General features: G+C 42.2%; 1 long non-coding RNA gene across 1 annotated transcript in view; it reads right to left on the bottom strand.

Moving 5' to 3' along the window:
* Nucleotides 1-11176: 11176 nt before the first annotated feature.
* Nucleotides 11177-19625, bottom strand: part of LOC121279648 — a 31505-nt gene continuing 23056 nt past the window's right edge. Inside the window, exons 2-3 of the long non-coding RNA XR_005943456.1 lie at nucleotides 19303-19382; nucleotides 11177-11411 (exon numbers count right to left, since the gene is read on the bottom strand). This is a non-coding gene — a long non-coding RNA (uncharacterized LOC121279648). The remainder of the gene's footprint in view (nucleotides 11412-19302; nucleotides 19383-19625) is intronic.

The following is a 19625-nucleotide window of genomic DNA, read 5'->3' as shown; positions in this document are numbered from 1 at the left end:
CCGTGGCTCCTCAATGCTCAAACCATTGTCACACATTAACCTTCGTAGTCTGCTCCCAATACTTTAGTATAGATTTTTGTCTCCTATCCTGTCATGCGATAGATTTATGTAGCTTTCAGGGCTGAATATCACAAAGTAGAATTACACAGACAAATAGGGATTAATCTGGTCTGGGTGTATTTGGAAGGTTGTTTTGAATGTACGTGGCGCCGCTGCAGTTCTGATAGGAACACTCAGCTGGTAATTATGTCATCCAAAAATAAACTCAAAGTGACATTTTGACTGCAACACCCAAGCTGAAGGTGACTGACTTATTCAGACCCTAGTCACTTTCGTTTTTTTTTGTTTAGGAAATCTCCGTTGTAAATAGTTCATTTGATAGGTAACCTGAGGTCACATAGCTGAAAAATGATTCTTTGGCTGACTAGACATAGCTTTTGGTTTCCATTCTAGTTCCTGCATTTCGCTTCCTTTTACAGACAAACACCTCCCTTCCCCCATGGCGACGCACTTGGCACCATTCACCTCTCTTTTGTTAGTCCCTCTCTCTCCTTCAACTGATATGGCTTGGATATAACTGCATCCCAGACGAATGGGTTGGAAGTCTTCAATTTCTGGCCATTAATACAGGTGAGGAATCTACAGGCATGCTCTGTTAGAATTTACTGGGATAGACCATCTCACAGTGTGCCCCATTAGTTAGACATTTTACCTCATCTTCAGCTCAAGAATTTTTCATGCCAGAAACTGCTAGGACTGATACATGGCATCTGGGAACTTGTGAACCCTGGATTAGTTCCAGCACAGAGGAAGGCCATTCAGCCAATTGTGGCTCTACCAGCTCTTTGCAAGAGCAACTCAACTAGTACCACTACCCCAACTTTTCCCACCAGCTGTTTATGTACTTAACCCATTGAGATTTCAAGAGAAAGGAACAGAACTTGTTGGCAAAATAATGGTGAGTTTAAAGCAAAAGCCATAGTTTTTTTTTATTCATTCACGGGATGTGGGCTTTGCTGGCTGGGCGAATATTTTTTGCCCATCCCTAGTTGCCCTTGAGAAGGTGGTGGTGAGCTGCCTTCTTGAACCGCTACAGTCCATGTGGTGTATGTACACCCACAGTGCTGTTAGGAAGGGAGTTCCAGGATTTTGACCCAGCGACAGTGAAGGAACAGCAATATATTTCCAAGTCAGGATGGTGAGTGATTTGGAGGGGAACTTCCAGATGGTGGTGTTCCCATTTATCTGCTGCCCATGTACTTTTAGGTAGTTGTAGTTGTGGGTTTGGAAGGTATTGTCTAAGGAGCCTTGGTGAATTCCTGCAGTGCATCTTGTAGATGGTACACGCTGTTACTACTGTGCATCGGTGTTGGAGAGACTGAATGTTTGTGGATGTGGTGCCAATCAAGCAGACTGCTTTGTCCTGGATTCTTCAGTGATGTAGGAGTTGCACTCATCCAGGCAAGATGTGTGAATTAGGCAAGATTAGTGAGAAATCATCCTGTAGGTTGCAACAACTTACAGAAAGGTCTGCACCACTCTGTGGATAGCTTCACAAAAACAGTAGCTGACTCTCAAATTCCCTGAATTTCAAAAAAATTGCTGAACCATTCCTTTTTAAATCTCAATTGTTAAATGCATAGATGCTCCATTCCAGCAAATTCTAACAAACACAGTTAATTACCAATTAAACTCACTGCAGGAAGTTATGGCTGGTACTCAACAGTGTAAGAATCCTTTAATGAGGGTATTTGTATTTCAGCACTGCCATTCAACCTCTCTGGCCCAGAACAGGAGCAATTCTAACTGTGGACTCTCAATCCTGCAGGTAGCAGTAAATTGTTGTTAGGGATCTTTAAACTTTTAAAATTCACAATTTTTCTTCATTTACCTTTCTGTTCCTTTATTCTCTATCTCTCTGATTCCAAACTTACTTCTCCCTCTATTTTTCTTTCTGTTCCTTATTTGACTCTAATTCACTCTATTTCCTTTTCCTGCTGTTCCTGTTTCTTTTTTCATCCTTACATCTCAGTGATTTAGGAGACACAGTACTGGTGGCATCAATCATCAATGACCCAGATGCCTCTTTGTCCTCTCCGTTATCGACTCACACATTTATCAATGTGTGGCGTTATTTTTTTTCCAAGCTGAGGGGTGAGGAAAAGGTCTAACTAATTGGGAATGTGGAGAGTTGTTCCACTTCAGAAAATTCTGGGCCAGTGAAAGAAACAGAGGAATTACATTAGGAATCCAGCAATAGCCCAACCTGATCCCCTGCCCCCCACATCCTATCTCCAGTTCTATCAAAAATCTGACTTCCCTCTCCAAAGTTCTGCCAAACTTCAGAATTCCCATCTGCAGTTCTGCCAAGCCATTGGACCCCTGTTCCAGTTCAGCTATACCGCAGAATCATCACCACTAGTCTTAGCAAAACCCAAAACTATCCTCAGTGCTGCCAAAGCACAGGATTGCCTCCAGTGTAATCATACTTCCCTCCCCAATACTACTAAATATCAGAAAACTGATATTTTCTGCAACATGTATAGCTTGCATATCATTTTTCAGTATATCCTCAGTTTAAAATAGTATGGGATAAAAATTTAATATATATAAAATAAAGACTGCTCACGCAGTTCACAGAATAAAGGACAGAGTTAAGCAATCACAGGATACTGAACAATCCCAAAGTGCTGTACAATAAAAATGGAACTTGACTTAATGATCACCATAAATCAGTAGCCCCTACGTAACATAAACCCCTTATTGCTATAAAAGAGCTGATCCTGTGACTCAAATGAGTAAAGCGAAATCTGCAGGCATGAAAAATATACATTAACATACAAAATAAACAGTTATTTTTACACAGCTCAGTTCATACACATGAAAATCTAAAGTCATCAAATTCCTAGAAAAGCATTAAGCCAAGAATCTTTCTATTCTGTCCAAACATAATTTTTGGTGTCGTTGAATATGATTTCTCATTCAGTTGGGGAGGATCGGAATAGCTGCCAGTTGCGGTCAGAAAAACAATTCTAACCCGGCGTCAAATTTCCCCCATGCAAGCAGCATCATAAATTCAAATATTTTAACCTGTGACAAGTGTGCATTACTTGTTGGAATGGCAGACTCATCAATACCACCAGGGAAAACAAAGCTAGTGCTGTCTGGTAACTCTATCTGTGTTGCAGTTATTATTTTTCCATTGTTACAATGTCTAGACCATTCTCTTCATGATCACCATTTTTTGTATCAATTTTCAACTTCAATTATTTAACAAAATACAATGATATAGGCTTAATATATAGACATATGAAATAGGAGTAGAAGTAGGCCATTCGGCCCCTCAAACCTGCTCCACCATTCAATAAGATAATGGTTGATCTGTTTGAGTTTCATATTCCCATCTATCCCTGATAACCTTTGACTCCCTTGCCAAACAAGAATCTATCTACCTCTGCCTTAAACCATCCTTGACTCAAGGCAGTATTTGACCGAGTGTGGCATCAAGGAGCTCTAGCAACACTGGAGTCAATATGAATCACGGGGGATACTCTTCGCTGGTTGGAGCCATACCTAACAAAGGAAGATGGTTGTGGTTGTTGGAGGTCAATCATCTCAGTTCCAGGACATCATTGCAGGAGTTCCTCAGGGTAATGTCCTAGGCCCAACCATCTTCAGCTGCTTCATCTATGACCTTCCTTTCATCATAAGGTCAGAAGTGGGGATGTTTGCTGATGATTGCACAATGTTCAGCACCATTCGTGACTCCCCAGATACTGAAGCAGTCCATGTGCAAATGCTGTAGCCATCATGAATGTTTGGCTGGGTTTCAAAGGCAGGTAATAGCTTTAGCTCAGCAGGTGGTCTTTGGTCCAAGAATGATTGACAGTTTTAGAAGGCTGTAATAACAGATTATGCCTTTGATGTGGTTTCTTGCTTGTTTACAAACCTAATAGGCATAAATTGTTAGAGGTTTAATTTTTTTCCAATAATTTCAAAATAATTCCCATTGCTATTGCATGGCTCCTGAGAACTACATATAGTGGATACTGGAGTATAACTGGGGGCATGAAGTGGCATGGGGGATCTAAGGGGAAATGGTGTGGCATGTGAGTGGGTTAGGTGTGGGGGCAGTCACAGAGATGAAAGGGTGATCTAAGGGGGCTTGTGGAAGCATAGGGTATGGGTGGGTGGGGGGGGTTTGATGAGGAGACATTGGGCACATGGGTAACCTGAGGGGACATGGGGTGGCATGAGGGGTGGGTGGGGGTGGGAGGGCATGGGGTGGCATGCAATTGGGTGGGGGCGATAGGGGTGAGGATTAGGAGACCTTTAGCAATGTTGGGAGCTGGGCTGCTGTGTTGGAGAACTGAGACAGGCCTTTTAACTGACTCCACACCTGGAGTCCTCACGCATTCCTTCACGGCTTGCAAAATACATTGCAAACCCAAAAACCTGTGTGAAGAGATAAAAATCCTGGACAAAGTCACACATGGGTCGGGTGTGCATTTCGGAAGGTGCAAAAGTGTACAAGTTGATTTTCCCCGAACCCACATGAAAATCTGGCTCTAGAGCTCAATTCTCCTACTTACTGGGGGATCGGGTGGGGAGGCTGTTGGGTGGGGTTGCTTGGTGATGTAGTGAAAGGTACATAGCACCCATTGGATGTGAGTATCCCATTTGATGTAAATAAATAACGCAATATTCAGTGAGTGAAACTCCTGTCTTTGCTCATTGGGGCTGTCTAGAGTATGGTTCAAACCCCTATCATTCCAACTCAGAAACAGGGAACCTACCATTGAACCAAGCTCACTCCAATATGGACACTGCCAGCATTAAAATAAATATGAAAAAAAACTTGAGTAATTATGAAAATAATTTACTGTACCTCAGTTCTGAGAACTCCACCATGCTTGTTATTCAGTTGAACATCAACAAACTAATTTTCCTAACCATTGTTTCTCCTTGCAATAGTGTTTTTAATTTAAAACCATAGTAATTGCTCATTTTCATTAAGCTGTGGGTGATTTTCATTTCATAGAAGTTGTCTGAATATGCAAACATTGTGCCAAGAAATGTGATTTTGTTTTTAGCAATTTTGATGCTAAGCTTCTACTTCTGTGTGACACGTATTGGGAGGATTTAAAACAGAAATTAAAATGAGGCCAAGATGATGTGTCAGGAGAGTCAGAGACTTATAAAGAAAATAATTTATATAGCGCATCTCAGGATGCCCCAAATTGCTTTACCGCCACTAGCACCAAATGAGCAGAAAGGATATATTTGTGTTTTTAATTGAAAGATCGATCTCTGGTTGTTTTTTAAAAAATGTTTATTTATTGCTGCTTCACTCTGTCTTACTTCTCCTTCTAGTTGTTGCAGTTCCTCTCCCTGTAACTGTTTCTCTCTGTTTCTGTCTCACTTCTTCCCTTGCCCACACCCTCTATTGCTATTTTTTCTCCTCCCCCTCTGTTGATGCTTTTCCTGTGTTTTTCTCTTTTTCTAGTATTGTTTCTCTCTCTTGCTGTGTTTCATCTCTACTTTTGAAGTGCATTCACTATTGTAATGTAGGAAACCATGGGAGCCAGTTTGCGTACAGTAAGGGCCTAACAGCAATAATGTGATGATCTGTATTAGTGATGTTAGTTGAAGGATAGCTACTGGTCAGGATATCAAGGAGAACGCCTCTACATTTCTTCAAAATATTGCCATGGGATCGTTTATGTTTGCCTGAGAGGTTAGAGGGGCATTGGTTTAACACAAAGACAGCACCCCCAACCTAATAGCACTAACTCAATACTGTACTGAAGTGTCGGCCTAGATTATGTACAAGTCTTTGGACTGAACAGGGAGGGTCAAAATAAATCAGTATGAGAGAAGACCAGTGTTAGAGAACACGCATACAAGAGACAGGTGGATAGATTAACAAGAAACAACAAGTGGGTCGGTGGTGGGGTGGGAGGTGGGGGTGGGGTATGCTAAGGGAGGAAACCAAAGAGAATATCATGGTGCAAATTATATCCTAGGTATAAAAGTAATGGTTTTGGTGTTGCAGCTATGTAACAAAAATATTTACGTTTTCTATCCTAGTCAACAAAAAAAGTTACATCTTTTATGGGTTAGAGAAGGGGGAGCTAGGGAAGTGACTGCAGTAGATAAGTCTTGGCAGCAATATTTGTAAAGAGAAATACCTGTCCTTATAAGTTGCTGTCCAAGTCACATTACGAGAGAATACACAAGCTGTATATATCTAGGATATCTAACCCTGACGTCAAAATTGCAAAGAACATAGAATTTCAACGGAAAGTTTTGCGGGAATTAAACTTTGGGAGAATTTTCTCCCCGTTGGTCGGGAGCGGGCGCAGGCGGGTGCAGAGCCGATCCCGCCTGTGGATGAGGTTTCATGCAAAACGTGAAGGCCGCTTGGGCTCTTCACCTGCCCGAATGGGCAGCCTGTCATTTGTTTAATCAGTTGATTAATGGCCTTAACAGGCCTTTGACAGTTCAGTGGGCATGCAGCCAACTCTGGCGCGCACCCGCCAAACGTAAGATTGAAATGACATGCAGTGATGTTGGGACGCACGTGTCAGCATGTGGAGCCTGTCCCTGCACACTGAAGAGAAAATTCTCCCCATCGTATATGTTCGCCTCTTCCAGACAACAACAATTCAAACATTTCCAAATTATAATGTCAATGAGGTTATATATAAAAGATTACTCCATCAGCTGCCTATCTTTAATTTACCTCAACAGAAAAAAAATTCCAGCAAAATTTAACAAATGGTACATATACAAAGATGCATTGTATTTCAATGTGCATACACTAGCATCTTTTTAAAAAAAGGGATTGCCAGCAAAGCGGCTTCAATCTGAATGAATCATATGCAAAATGGTGACTATTAGCCTGGAGTTGCACCAGTTTAATTAGTGAGGAACTTAAATTATTTTTCCAATAATCAATGAAATATCTATTTCACATTAACATTATAATGGCATCCATGTTAGTCTAGCCTTGAGGTCTGTGGAAAAATAATAACTAAAATTTGAGATAAAGCACTGAATATGATTGCATGTTGAATATGCTTTTGTTGTATGGCCGGGATTTCACATAGAGGCAGTGGTTCTACCCACCAGTTGGAAAATCAGGGCAAGTCCGCCTGCGCTGGCCCTGGAAGCCACAAAGCTATTTTGCATGGCTCACCTGATTTTACAACTGCGCTCTGCCTGCCAGCCAGTTCCCGGGAGAGGTGGCATAAAATTCTGGCATATATATTTTGATTCCTAGTGCGAGCTTACAAGTGATAAGTGATACAAAAGGTAAAAGTGCCAAACCAAATGATCTATATAACCACCTCTTTTGATTAGGCTCTTTATAGACTTCCAGAGTCAATATCGAGTCCAACAGTTTCAGATCATAAACATTATTTCCAATTTTTTTGGAGAGTAGGTGCGGGTGATAATTCTGCTGTTGCCACTTCTATTTGACCCATCTCTTTTCATTACCCTTTGCCTTGCATTTTTATCCCTTTAATCTCTCCTTCAATCCTATTACAGATCTACCCTTTTGTTCTTTCCACTCCTCCCTTCCATCCTTTCCCTGCTTCTGTGCTCGCTTAAAGCCTGTTACATCTGTAGCATTTCCTCATTCTGTTGAAAGTCACAGACCTGAAACATTACTGTGGGCTGAATTTTTGTTTGACTGAGGAGGTGGTACTGAAGGCAGGCAAGGCTGCAATTCTATGATGGTTTTTAACGCTGTCCAGCCTCCCAGCGATTTTAGAAGAGGCGGTGGGTCCTGTATACCGGTCCCCAATTAAATGTAGTGGGTAATCAATTAAGCCCCTTGAGGGCTTAATTAAAGGCACTCTCCTACCCCCAACTGGATTTTCATGGGGCATGGGGTACATTTGTATCAGGAATCTGTCCATGAAACTATGCTAGCCTAAAATAGCAGGACAGGTAGACATCAGAACCAGAGGTGCCCATCTATTTGGAAGGTGCCGCTCTGAAATTCAGCAGCAATGGTGATAGCGCCCTTTACTGTGAGAGGCTTTCCCCCTGATGTTCAAACGCCCACACCCTCTTGGCTCTCATGCTTAACTTATTTGTAGCTGGTGACCGGGAGCGGAGGTGCCCTCATGCCTCCCTACCTATTTCAGCAGCCACCACAGTGGGGCTGCCAACCTGTTAGTGCTGACAGCCTCCTATTGGCCCTCCAGATTCAGGTGCCCACCCACCATCGTCAATTGGATGGGGCTGCCAAAGGTAGCCATATAGTGCGTGAAATCTTTATTACGTCAAGATAAAAGTAAAACCCCAGGAGGAAATTCCTGAGGTACAACTGTTCAGAAAAGCAGATTTTTAATCTGATCATGCAGATTAGTGCGATACAGATACACAAGCACACCACAATAATGCACAGAAACAAATTGGACAACCAGTTTCAGGTCACAATGAGTTATAGGACAGGATCTTCCCCCCATCGGGGAGGTTTTGCTGGAGCGGGTGGGTTCCCGATCGGCGCCCCCCATTTGGGGGTGCGCCACCATTTTAGGTGGGCAGGCCGATTAAGGCCTGCCCAGCGTTACGTCCGCTAGTTAAGTGCTATATGCTCCCTGTGCAGGCCGGGGTGGTGGGGGGGTGTGTGTGTGTGTGTGTGTGTGTGTGACAGTGGGGGGGTGCGATTCCCTGAGTCAGGAGTGCATGCGCGAAAGAGCACACAGATCTCCCTTAGGCAAAGTGCTGCCTCAGGGAGATCGGCTTAGGTTTGAAACATTAAATAAAGATGAGAAAAAAATTACTGACATGTCCCCTCATGTGTCACTGTTACATGAGGTGGAACATGTCAATTTCTTTTACTTAGAGATTTCATACAAATTTTAATAACCTCATGAAACCTCATCCCGCCCGTGGATGAGGTTTCATGTATTTTCAGAAGCCCGCCTGGGCTCCTGGTCTACCTGCCAACCTTAAGGTTGGACGGGCAGGTCCATTAATCACTTTAATTACTTTTTTAATGGCCTTAATAGGCCTTTGACAGTTTGGTGGGCATGCAGCTGATTCGGCTGCGCGCCTGCCAAACTGAAAATCTAAATGACACGGGGTGATGTCGGGACGCATGCCCGATGTCACCCTGCGTCGTTTTACACATCAGTGAGCGGGCCTCGGCCTCCGCTCGCCAAACAGAAAGTCAGCCCTTGGTTTTTCTAATGTCTAGCCAATTTATACAGGATGTTGTGAAGGATCTGATATCAGGTGCTAACAGAAGAAAGACTTCTGAAAGAGTATAGCATTTGAATGTTTAATTTATGTACCCCTGTTTAAATCTAGCCAAAGAGTACAATTTGATAGTAGAACAGGAGTGGGTGCTAATTATTTGCTTTTATGTTTATCAGATGATTGCAGGCATATTAAAGCTTAACCCCCAAAAGGAATGTGGTTTAGTTGTAAATGTCAGCTACTGTAGACGTTAAACATTTTCTTCATGTAGTTTAGTCTAATGAAAGTATAACTATTCCTACATGACCCACATAGCATGTTGCAACTTGATGTAAGAAATGATTTAATACATATTTCAAGATGTGTACAAACATTTGTGAATCATCATCATAGCATCATAGAATTATACAGCACAGAAACAGGCCCTTCAGCCCATCGCGTCTATGCCGGCCATCAAGCACCTATCTATTCTAATCCCATTTTCCGGCACTTGGCCCACACCCTGTATGCTATGGCATTTCCAGTGTTTATCTAAATACTTCTTAAATGTTGTGAGGGTTCCTGCCTCTACCACCCTCTCAGGCAGTGTGTGTCCCAAATTCCAACCACCCTCTCGGTGAAAAAAAAAGTCCTCAAATCCCCTTTAGACCTCCTGCCTCTTACCTTAAATTTATGCCCCCTGGATATTGACACCACCACTAAGAGGAAAAGTTTCTTCCTATCTACGCCCCTCATAATTTTGTTTGGCTCTATCAGGTCCCCTCTCAGCCTTCTCTGCTCGAATGAAAATAACCCTAGCCTATCCAGTGTCTCTTCACAGCTGAAGCGCTCCAGCCCAGGCAACATCCTGATGAATCTCCTTTGCACCCTCTCTAGTGCAATCACATCCCTCCTATAGTCTGGCAACCAGAACTGCACACAGTACTCCAGCTGTGGTCTAACCAGCATTTTATACAGCTCCAACATAACCTCCCTGCTCTTATATTCTATGCTTCGGCTACTAAAGGCAAGTATCCCATATGCCTTCTTAACCACCTTATCTACCTGTGCCGCTGCCTTCAGGGTACTATGGACATGTACACCAAGGTCCCTCTGATCCTCTGTATCTCCTAGGGTCCTACCATTCATTGTATATTCCCTTGACATGTTAGTCCTCCCAAAATGCATCACCTCACAATTCTTAGGATTAAATTCAATTTCCCACTGCTCTGCCCATCTATATCATCCTGTAATCTAAGGCTCTCGCTATTAATGACACCACCAATTTTCGTGTCATCTGCGAACTTATTGATCATACTTCCTATATTCACATCTAAATCATTAATGTACACTACAAACAGCAAGAATCTCAGCACTGATCCCTGCGGTACACCACTCGTCACAGGCTTCCAATCGCAAAAACAACCTTCGACCATCACCTTCTACCTTCTGCTGCTAAGCCAATTTTGGATCCAACTTGTCCTGGATCCCATGGGCTCTTATCTTCTTGACCATTCTTCCATGCGGGACCTTGTCAAAAGCCTCACTGAAGTCCATGTAGACTACATAAACTGCACCACCCTTATCTACACAACTATTCATCTCCTCGAGAAATTAGATCTAATTTGTTGGACATGATCTCCCCCTGACAAAGCCATGCTGACTATCCCTGATTAACCCCTGCCTCTCCAAATGGAGATTAATCCTGTCCCTCAGAGTTTTTTCCAATAGTTTCCCTATCTGATGTTAGACTCACTGGCCTGTAATTACCTGGTTTATCCCTACTACCCTTCTTGAATAGTGGTACCACATTTGCTGTCCTCCAGTCCTCTGGCACCTCTCCTGTGGCCAGAGAGGATTTGAAAATTAGTGTCAGAGCCCCTGCAACCTCCTCCCTTGCCTCACATAGCAGCCTGGGATACATCTCATCTGGGCCTGGGAATTTATCCACTTTTAAGCCTACTAAAACCTCCTCCTTTCAATGCTAATTTGTTCAAGTATATCACAGTTCCCCTCCTTGATTTCTACGCCTATATTGTCCTTCTCCATAGTGAACACAGATGAAAAGTAATCATTCAAAATCTTACCTACGTCCTCCAGCTCCATGCACAGATTGCCACTTTGGTCCTTAATCCAAAAAAAAGTCCCTCTTTTTTCCAATTTTGTGCTGGGGGAAGGAAATGGAACAGACACTGCCCATCCAACGCAAAGTTCTAGAATATGTGATACAGTGAATGATTTATTAAGCTTCCTACAATATGCAATATCAGGAAAAGTCAAAAATGAATGCACAGTTCAAATAACTTTTTTCCTTCTTTTTCTTGTCAATTTTGTAACACCAATTTTAATCTAATCTGAAGGCACTAACATTTTGCTGGGGAAATGGTTCCAGTACTGTACAAGTGACCATTTTTTATGTGTGAGGCAAGATAAGGAATAATTAGAGGAATAACTCAATACAAATCGCTATTTCTTTGTGAGCTACATGGCAAGTGATGGAAACCATCCTTGCATAGATCTGCCACAATAACATTTCTGCAACCAAGTGATAGATTTTGACAAAACTTGTATCATCTTGTCACAGTATTTGGTAAAGACGTAGAAAGGTTTGCTAAATGCATTTTTTCATAAAGACAATACAGTATTTTAATAGGATACATTTCATTGCTGTGAGAGTGAGGCATGAACGAATTTACCAGCTTGTACATATTATATGTGTTGGTTAATTTTTCTATGTTATAGTTAATCTTTAAACCAGGTTATAAAATGTCATATGCACGTTGAAAGCTGAAAGGCTCTGAAATAATGAAAAATTTAACAATTTTAAAATGTGTTCAATATATCTTAGCCACTCCTTCACATTTTCTTTGATTGTAATAGTGGTTTCACACCTACATCACTGTTCTCATGATAACAATTACAATAAAAACATGTAGAGTGGTACAAAGTGAAATTTTTCCCCTTTACATTACCACACATGAGCTTCCTATCTTACATATAACGCAGGTTACCTGAATACAAAAGTATCCCGCATGTACAAGGGAAGGAGAGTGGATATTTGCACATATTATGTTAATGGCAATAACACAGTGTTGTGCAAGTTTGAAAATTTTTATCAAGGAAATAATCTTGGTCTAGAAATCAGGATATTGAATTTTTGCTGAAATGGGTATTGGGCTTTGGGTCTTCCTTACATTTGAACAGGAAAGGGGGCTGACCAGGAAGAGGATTGGATCATTTGGAGAGGGTGGTAATTGAGAGGGAGGTTAAGATTGCAATCAGGAGGGATGATGAGCAGTGGCCACATAATGGATGATAGTGGAGCACACCTGTACGACCCTACACCCTATATCAGTTTCCTCCTATCCTATTTACTTCATCTCCCAATCAACATATCCTTCTATTCCTTTCTCCATTACATAGTTATCTAGCCTCAGGTTGATCCATTTGGAAAATGCCGTTTACAATCAGTTCAGTTCACTAGCTAGTACTGTCACTTCTGAGTCAGAAGGTTGTGAGTTGGAGCCCATCATCAAAATTGCAGTATACTATCTAATCGGAGGAGGTGGTGACATAGTGGCATTGTACAGAGACCCAGGGTAATGCTCTGGGTTTGAATCTAATCACGGCAGATGGTGGAATTTGAAATCAATTAATAAAAATCTAGAATTAAAAGTCTAATGATGACCATTAAAATATTCATGTGACTCCAATGTGGTTGACTCTTAAATGCCCTCTGAAAGGGCCTGCAGGGCAGCTATTTAGGTAATGATACCCAGAGTGTGACAGGCAGGGATAGAGTGTACAGACATTAAAAAACAGCAGCAAATAGGGTCAAAAAGGGAAAAAATGGTAAAAAGGCAAAATATGGCTCTTTACTTAAATGCATGTAGTATTTGGAAGAAAATATATAAATTAATGGCACAAATGGAGGTTAATATGTCTGATCTTATAGCCATTAGGGAGATGTGGTTACCAGGAGATCAAAGCTAAATATTCAGGGGTATGTCCTTTGGTTTTGTAAACCGATGCATCCCCTTTCCAGAACCCTCCCCTCCTCTATTTAGTTTAAAGCCGCCTCTACAGCCCTAGTTATTCGGTTCACCAGGACACTGACCCCAACACGGTTCAAGTAAAGCCCATCCCAGTGGAACAGCTCCATTCTACCCCAGTACTGGTGCCAGTGCCCCATTCCTCCCACACCAATCTTTGAGCCACGCATTTGACTCTTTGACTTTATTTACTCTATGCCAGTTTGCCCATGGCTCAGGTAATCTTGAGATTATTGCCTTGGAGGTTCTACTTTTTAATTTAGCTCCTAACTGTTTAAATTCTTTCAGCAGAACCTCCTTTCTAGTCCTATCAATGTCGTTGGTACCAATGTGGACGATGGCAACTGGATCCCTCCACTCCCATTCCAAGTTCCTCTCCAGCTGTGAGGGGATGTCCTTAACCCTGGCACCGAGCAGGCAACAAAGCCTTCGGGACTCACACTTATGGCTGCAGAGAACAGTATCTATTGCCCTAATTATATTGTCCCCTACCACTACTACGCTTCCATTTCCTCCCCCAACTTGAGTGGTTCCCTTGGTGCCACGGTCAGTTCGCTCATTGTTCCTGCAGTCCCCGCTCTCATCCACACAGCTTGCAAGAAGCTTGTAACTGTTGGACAGTTGCAGGGGCCGAGGGTCCTCGAACACTAATCCTGGGTCCCCACACCTGCTTCATCTGCAGTCACACACTCCTGTCTCTGATCACAGACCACATTTGAATGACCTAATCTGAGGGGTGTGACTGCCTCCTGGAGCAAAGTGTCCAGGTAACTTCCCCCTTTCCTGATGTGGCGCAATGTTTGCAGCTTGGACTCCAGCTCCTTAACTCAGATGCGAAGTTCCTCGATTTGCAAACACTTGGTACAGATGTGTTCGCTCTGGATCACCTTGGTGTCCAGTAGCACCATGTTGCAGCAGCAACAGATCACCCGTCCTGCCATCACTATCGTATTTTATTCAATTTGTTAATTAATTACTCTAGTATCCCCACTCTTTACACTTTATTATAATTATTTTTTTATACACACCCGTACCGATCTTATACTAAACAAGATATCTTTAAGAAAAAGAGAAAAAAAAGTATAGAGATCTAAACACAAACTAAAGACCTTACTTTACTTTAAAGACTAGAAATCCTACTCACCAAACAGCTACTCTCCACACTCTTTTCCCTCTCAGGCTCTTTAATGGTCTCACACTCTTCTCTTACTCTCTCACTGTTAAAGGCCCCCACTCCTCTCACACTCTCTCACTATAAATGACCACACTGTTTCTCTCACATTCTCACCCTGTAATTGGCCCCACTGTTTCTCTCACACCCTCTTGCTGTAAATGATCACGCTGTTTCTCTCACACTCTCACTGTAAATGACCACGTTGTTTCTCTCACACTCTCACCCTGTAATTGGCCCCACTGTTTCTCTCACACCCTCTTGCTGTAAATGATCACGCTGTTTCTCTCACACTCTCACTGTAAATGACCACGTTGTTTCTCTCACACTCTCACCCTGTAAATGACCACACTGTTTCTCTCTCACTCTCTCGCTGTAGGTGGTGAGGGAACCAACAAGAGGAAAAAACATACCTGACCTCATCCTCACCAATCTGTATGCCGCAGATATATCTGTCCATGATAATATCGGTAGGAGTGACCACCGCACAGTCCTTCTGGAGACAAAGTCCCAACATCACATTGAGGATACCCTCCCTCGTGTTATGTGGCACTAGCATCGTACTAAATAGGATAGATTTTGAACAGATCTAGCAACTCAAAACTGGGCATCCATGAGGCACTGTGGGCCATCAGCAGCAGCAGAATTGTACTCAACCACAATCTGTAACCTCATGGCTTGGCATATCCCCCACTCCACCATTACCACTGAACCAGGAGCTCAAACTCGGTTCAATGAAGAGTGCAGGAGGGCATGATAGGGGCAGCACCAGGCGTACCTATAATTGAGGTACAATTCAGGACTACTTGCTTACCAAACTGTGTAAGCATCATGTGATGGACAGTGCTAAGTGATCCCACAACCATCAAATCAGATCTAAGCTCTGCAGTCCTGCCACATCCAGTCGTGAATGGTGGTGGTTAATTAAACATCTCACTGGAGGAGGAGGTTCCACAAATATCCCCATCTTCAATCATGGATGAGCCCAGCACATCAGTGCAAAAGATAAAGCTGAAGCATTTGCAACAAATTCAGCCAGAAGTGCTGAGTGGATGATCTATCTCAGCCTCTTCCAAAGAACCCCAGCATCACAGATGCCAGTCTTCAGTCAATTCGACTCACTCAACATGATATCAAGAAACGGCTGAAGGCACTGGATACTGCAAAGGCTACAGGCCCTGACAACATTCTGGCCATAGCACTGAAGACTTGTGCTCCAGAACTTACCATGCCCCTAACCTAACTGTTTCAGTAGAGCTACAATATTGGCATCTACCTGGCAATGTGGAAATTTGCCCAGGTATGTGCTGTGCATAAAAAGCAGGACAGATCCAACCCGGTCAATTACCACCCATCAGTTTGCTCTCGATCATGAGTAAAGTGATGAAAGGGGTCATTATTAATGCCATCAAGTGACACTTGCTTAGCAATAACCTACTCACTGATGCTCAGTCTGGGTTCTGCCAGGATCAATCAGCTCTTGACTTCATCGTAGCCTTGGTTCAAATATGGACAAAGGAGCAGAACTCCAGAGGTGAGATGAGAATGACTGCCCTAGGCATCATGGCAGCATTTGACTAAGTATAGCATCAAGGAGCCCCAGCAAAACTGGAGTCAATGGGAATCAGGGAGAATACTCTCCTTTTGATGGAGTCACACCTAGCATAAAGGAAGATGGTTGTGGTTGTTGGAGGTCAAATTATCTCAGTTCCAGGACATCATTGCAGGAGTTCCTCAGGGTATTGTCCTAAGCCCAACCATCTTCAGCTGCTTCATCAATGACCTTACTTCCATCATAACATCAGAAGTAGGAATGTTTGCAGATGATTGCACAATATTCAGCACCATCTGCAACTCCTCAGATAATGAAGCAGTCCATGTCCAAATGCAACAAGACTCAGACAATATCCAGGATTGGCCTGACAAGTGGTAATTGATATTTGCGCCACACAAGTCCCAGGCAGTGACCATCTCCAACAAGAGGAAATCTAACCATCGCCCCTTGACATTCAGTGGCATTGCCATCACTGAATCGCCCACTATCAATGTCCTGGGGGTTACCATTGACCAGAAATTGAACCAGACTGGCCATATAAATACAGTGACTACAAGAGCAGATGAGAGACTAGGAATCCAGCGGTGAGTAACTTACCTCCTGACCCCCAAATCCTGTCCATCATCTACAAGGCACAAGTCAGGATTGTGATGGAATACTCTCCATTTGGCTGGATAAATGCAGCTCCAACAACACTCAAGGAGCTTGACACTATCTAGGTCAAAGCAGCCCACTTGATTGGCACCCCATCCACAAACATTCACGTGTGCCATCTACAAGATGCACTGCAGGAACTCACCAAAGCTCCTTAGACAGCACCTACCAAACCCACAACTGCTACCATCTAGAAGAACAAAGGCAGCAGAGGCATGGGAACGCTACCACCTGCAAATTCCCCTCCAAGACATTCTGACTTGGAAACATATCACCATTCCTTCATTGTGGCTGGATCAAAATCCTGGAACTCCTTTCCTAACAGCACTGTGGGTGTACCTACACGACATGGACTGCAGCACTTCAAGAAGGCAGCTTACCACCACCTCCTCGAGGGTAATTAAAGATGGGCAATAAATGCTGGCCCAGGCAGCGATGCCCACATTCCATGAATGAATTTTATAAAAGCTAATAATCCATTCCATGTCCTCAGAAAGCGTTGTGCAGTCCTCCAGGAGTGTTGTGCTATTGGTGGTGCTCTCCATTCATAGAACATGTTAAACTAAAATCCTGTCTTGGCTGCTTAAGTGTATGTTAAATATCCTTGGCACTATTAAAAGAACAGAAAGTTTCTCAGTAGCCTGGCCAACATTCCTGCTTGAATACCACGAAACCCCAAATTTACTGATCTTTCATCTCAATGTTGTTTGTGGAATGTTAGTGGTGCTGCCCAGTTGCTGTTTTTACCTATATATTAATCATTGCACTCCAATTTCATTATTTGAAATGTTTTGAGGCATTTTAACATTATATGGCTCTTCACATTTTTTTATTAAGAGCCATAAGCCAAATGAATACCTGCAGCATTTTGGGTAAACATTTCCAAGTAATGAATAATCCACAGGCATACTAACATTCTCATTTCTGCATTAATTAGCAGGTATAATTTAAATGACTAAATGTTAGATGAAATGAATAATGTTAATAAAGAATTCATCAAACATCAGGAGAACATTATTGGTCTCCAACAAAACTGAACACAATATGGCTTATATTTTTATTCGGTAATCTTTGACAATGCGGATAAATAAGCAGTGGTCTGTTAAAATTTGTAACTTCTCTATTTCTAAATTCACAGATGAATTAATTATATCCCCAGTTGCATTCTCTGGAGATGAACCCGTATTGGCTTCCGAGAATGACATGGGAATTCAATTTTCCCCAGGTACCAATGTTCAAGAAACATCACAAAAACTAGAAGTCAGTCTGTGAGGAAGCCACCAGCGGGGAAGTAACTTCCAAAGAGAAATAGCTAACAATGGTGCAGTACATGGTGAATGACTTGAAGGAGGGAAGAGTCATGTTAATAAACATTTTAAGTGTAGTGAACAGCAAGTGGAGCTCTCAATCTGCCCATTTCCAGACATAGACAAGGACAGGAATTATTGTTAGGACTTTGCACAGACTGTGCAGACTAATTTATACCAGTGGAGTAATGATATTATCAGATTGCATGACATTTTCCCAATAGTCTGGACTGAACTGAGAAAGTTGACACCACCAGTTGACCTATTGACTACATTCATGTCTCAACCTCTTCACCTTCCTCCACAGCACATGAACATTCTAACAAGACCTACCAGGGTAGGACTGAGGGGATAGATTCAAATTATACTCTGTTTGATGCATCATTTTTCTTTGAGGCTGACCTTGTAGACATGTTTTTCACACAATTAGGTTGAATTTGCTTTTCCTTCATCACTTTTCTACATAGTTTTCTATGGTTAGTTTTCTTAAATCATATATACAATTATGATAAATTTTCTTTTTTTCCTCCAGAAATGTAACATGAATATTTTTTCACATGAGTTCCAATCTCTTATCATCTTTATGCAATTATTATTTTAGAACAAAACAAAATGCTGCCAAGGTATCTCATTTACGGTAAAACTTGTGCCGAGAAAGATTAAAAAGGACAATATGCATTTACATGGCATCTTTTCCAACCTCAGCACATCCCAAAATGCTTTACAGGCAATGATGGTACTTTAGAAGTATCTTCACCGTTATAATGTAGGAGATGCCGCAGCCAATTTGAAGTCAGAAAACTCCCTCAAACTGCAACATGATTTGGGTTTTAAAACCCTTCTTGGATTCTAACTTTATCTGGGACATTGCTTTAGCACAAATTCATTTTTAAGTAGATGTACTGCATACTGTGCAATCACGATAGAATTTTTCAGCTCCCTTTTGAATAAATGTCTTAAATAATATAATAAAATGTGCCAGGAATTACTGCAGTACTGATAATTACAGGAAGCATTGCCTTTTTGGCAGCAGTAACAGAAGGTAATCAATGGAAAGTGTCCGGTATAACATTACTATACATAGGTCAATGCAGAAGTAAATGATATCACCAAAGACTGTTGTCACCTGGGGAAAGCTTGAGTTTCTTTAATAGTGTTAGCATTTACAAAAGCTGTTTTACTAACCCAGAATGCCAATAGCTTAATCATATAATAAATGGGGTTGCAAAACGCTACTGTTTGCCAAATGAACGATAATTCTGAGTTTAAGTCAGTGATGCCAATTATAAATCACTTTCCCAAGTGGGAACAGAATGCAGCTGACCAAAAACAATCGTGCTGCTGTACTTACTGCCCTAGCCTTACCTGCTGCCATTTTCCTGGGGGCTTCCATGTGGCTGACCCAGTCGCCAGCCTGTTTTAGGCAGGAGTCTCATTTAGGTGTCCTATGAAATACATAGACAAAATACATCGTAATCCTTAGGACCAATGAGATGTAACATTGGATCCCTTGCCACCTAAATGTAATTTTGCAAACTCTGCAGTTCGGTATTTGGACAGAATCTTCCGATTCTGCTGGCAGCGGGAATCGTGGCAGGCAGGGGTACGTCATTTGGTGGGAGGCAAAAATTTGTTTCCCAACGGCAGGATAAACTGTGGAATTTTGTTCTCCCTACTTTCAAGGCGGG

Source organism: Carcharodon carcharias, chromosome 7 (genome assembly GCF_017639515.1).
Source record: "Carcharodon carcharias isolate sCarCar2 chromosome 7, sCarCar2.pri, whole genome shotgun sequence".
NCBI lineage: Eukaryota > Metazoa > Chordata > Chondrichthyes > Lamniformes > Lamnidae > Carcharodon > Carcharodon carcharias.
This window is presented reverse-complemented; position numbering and strand designations above follow the sequence as displayed.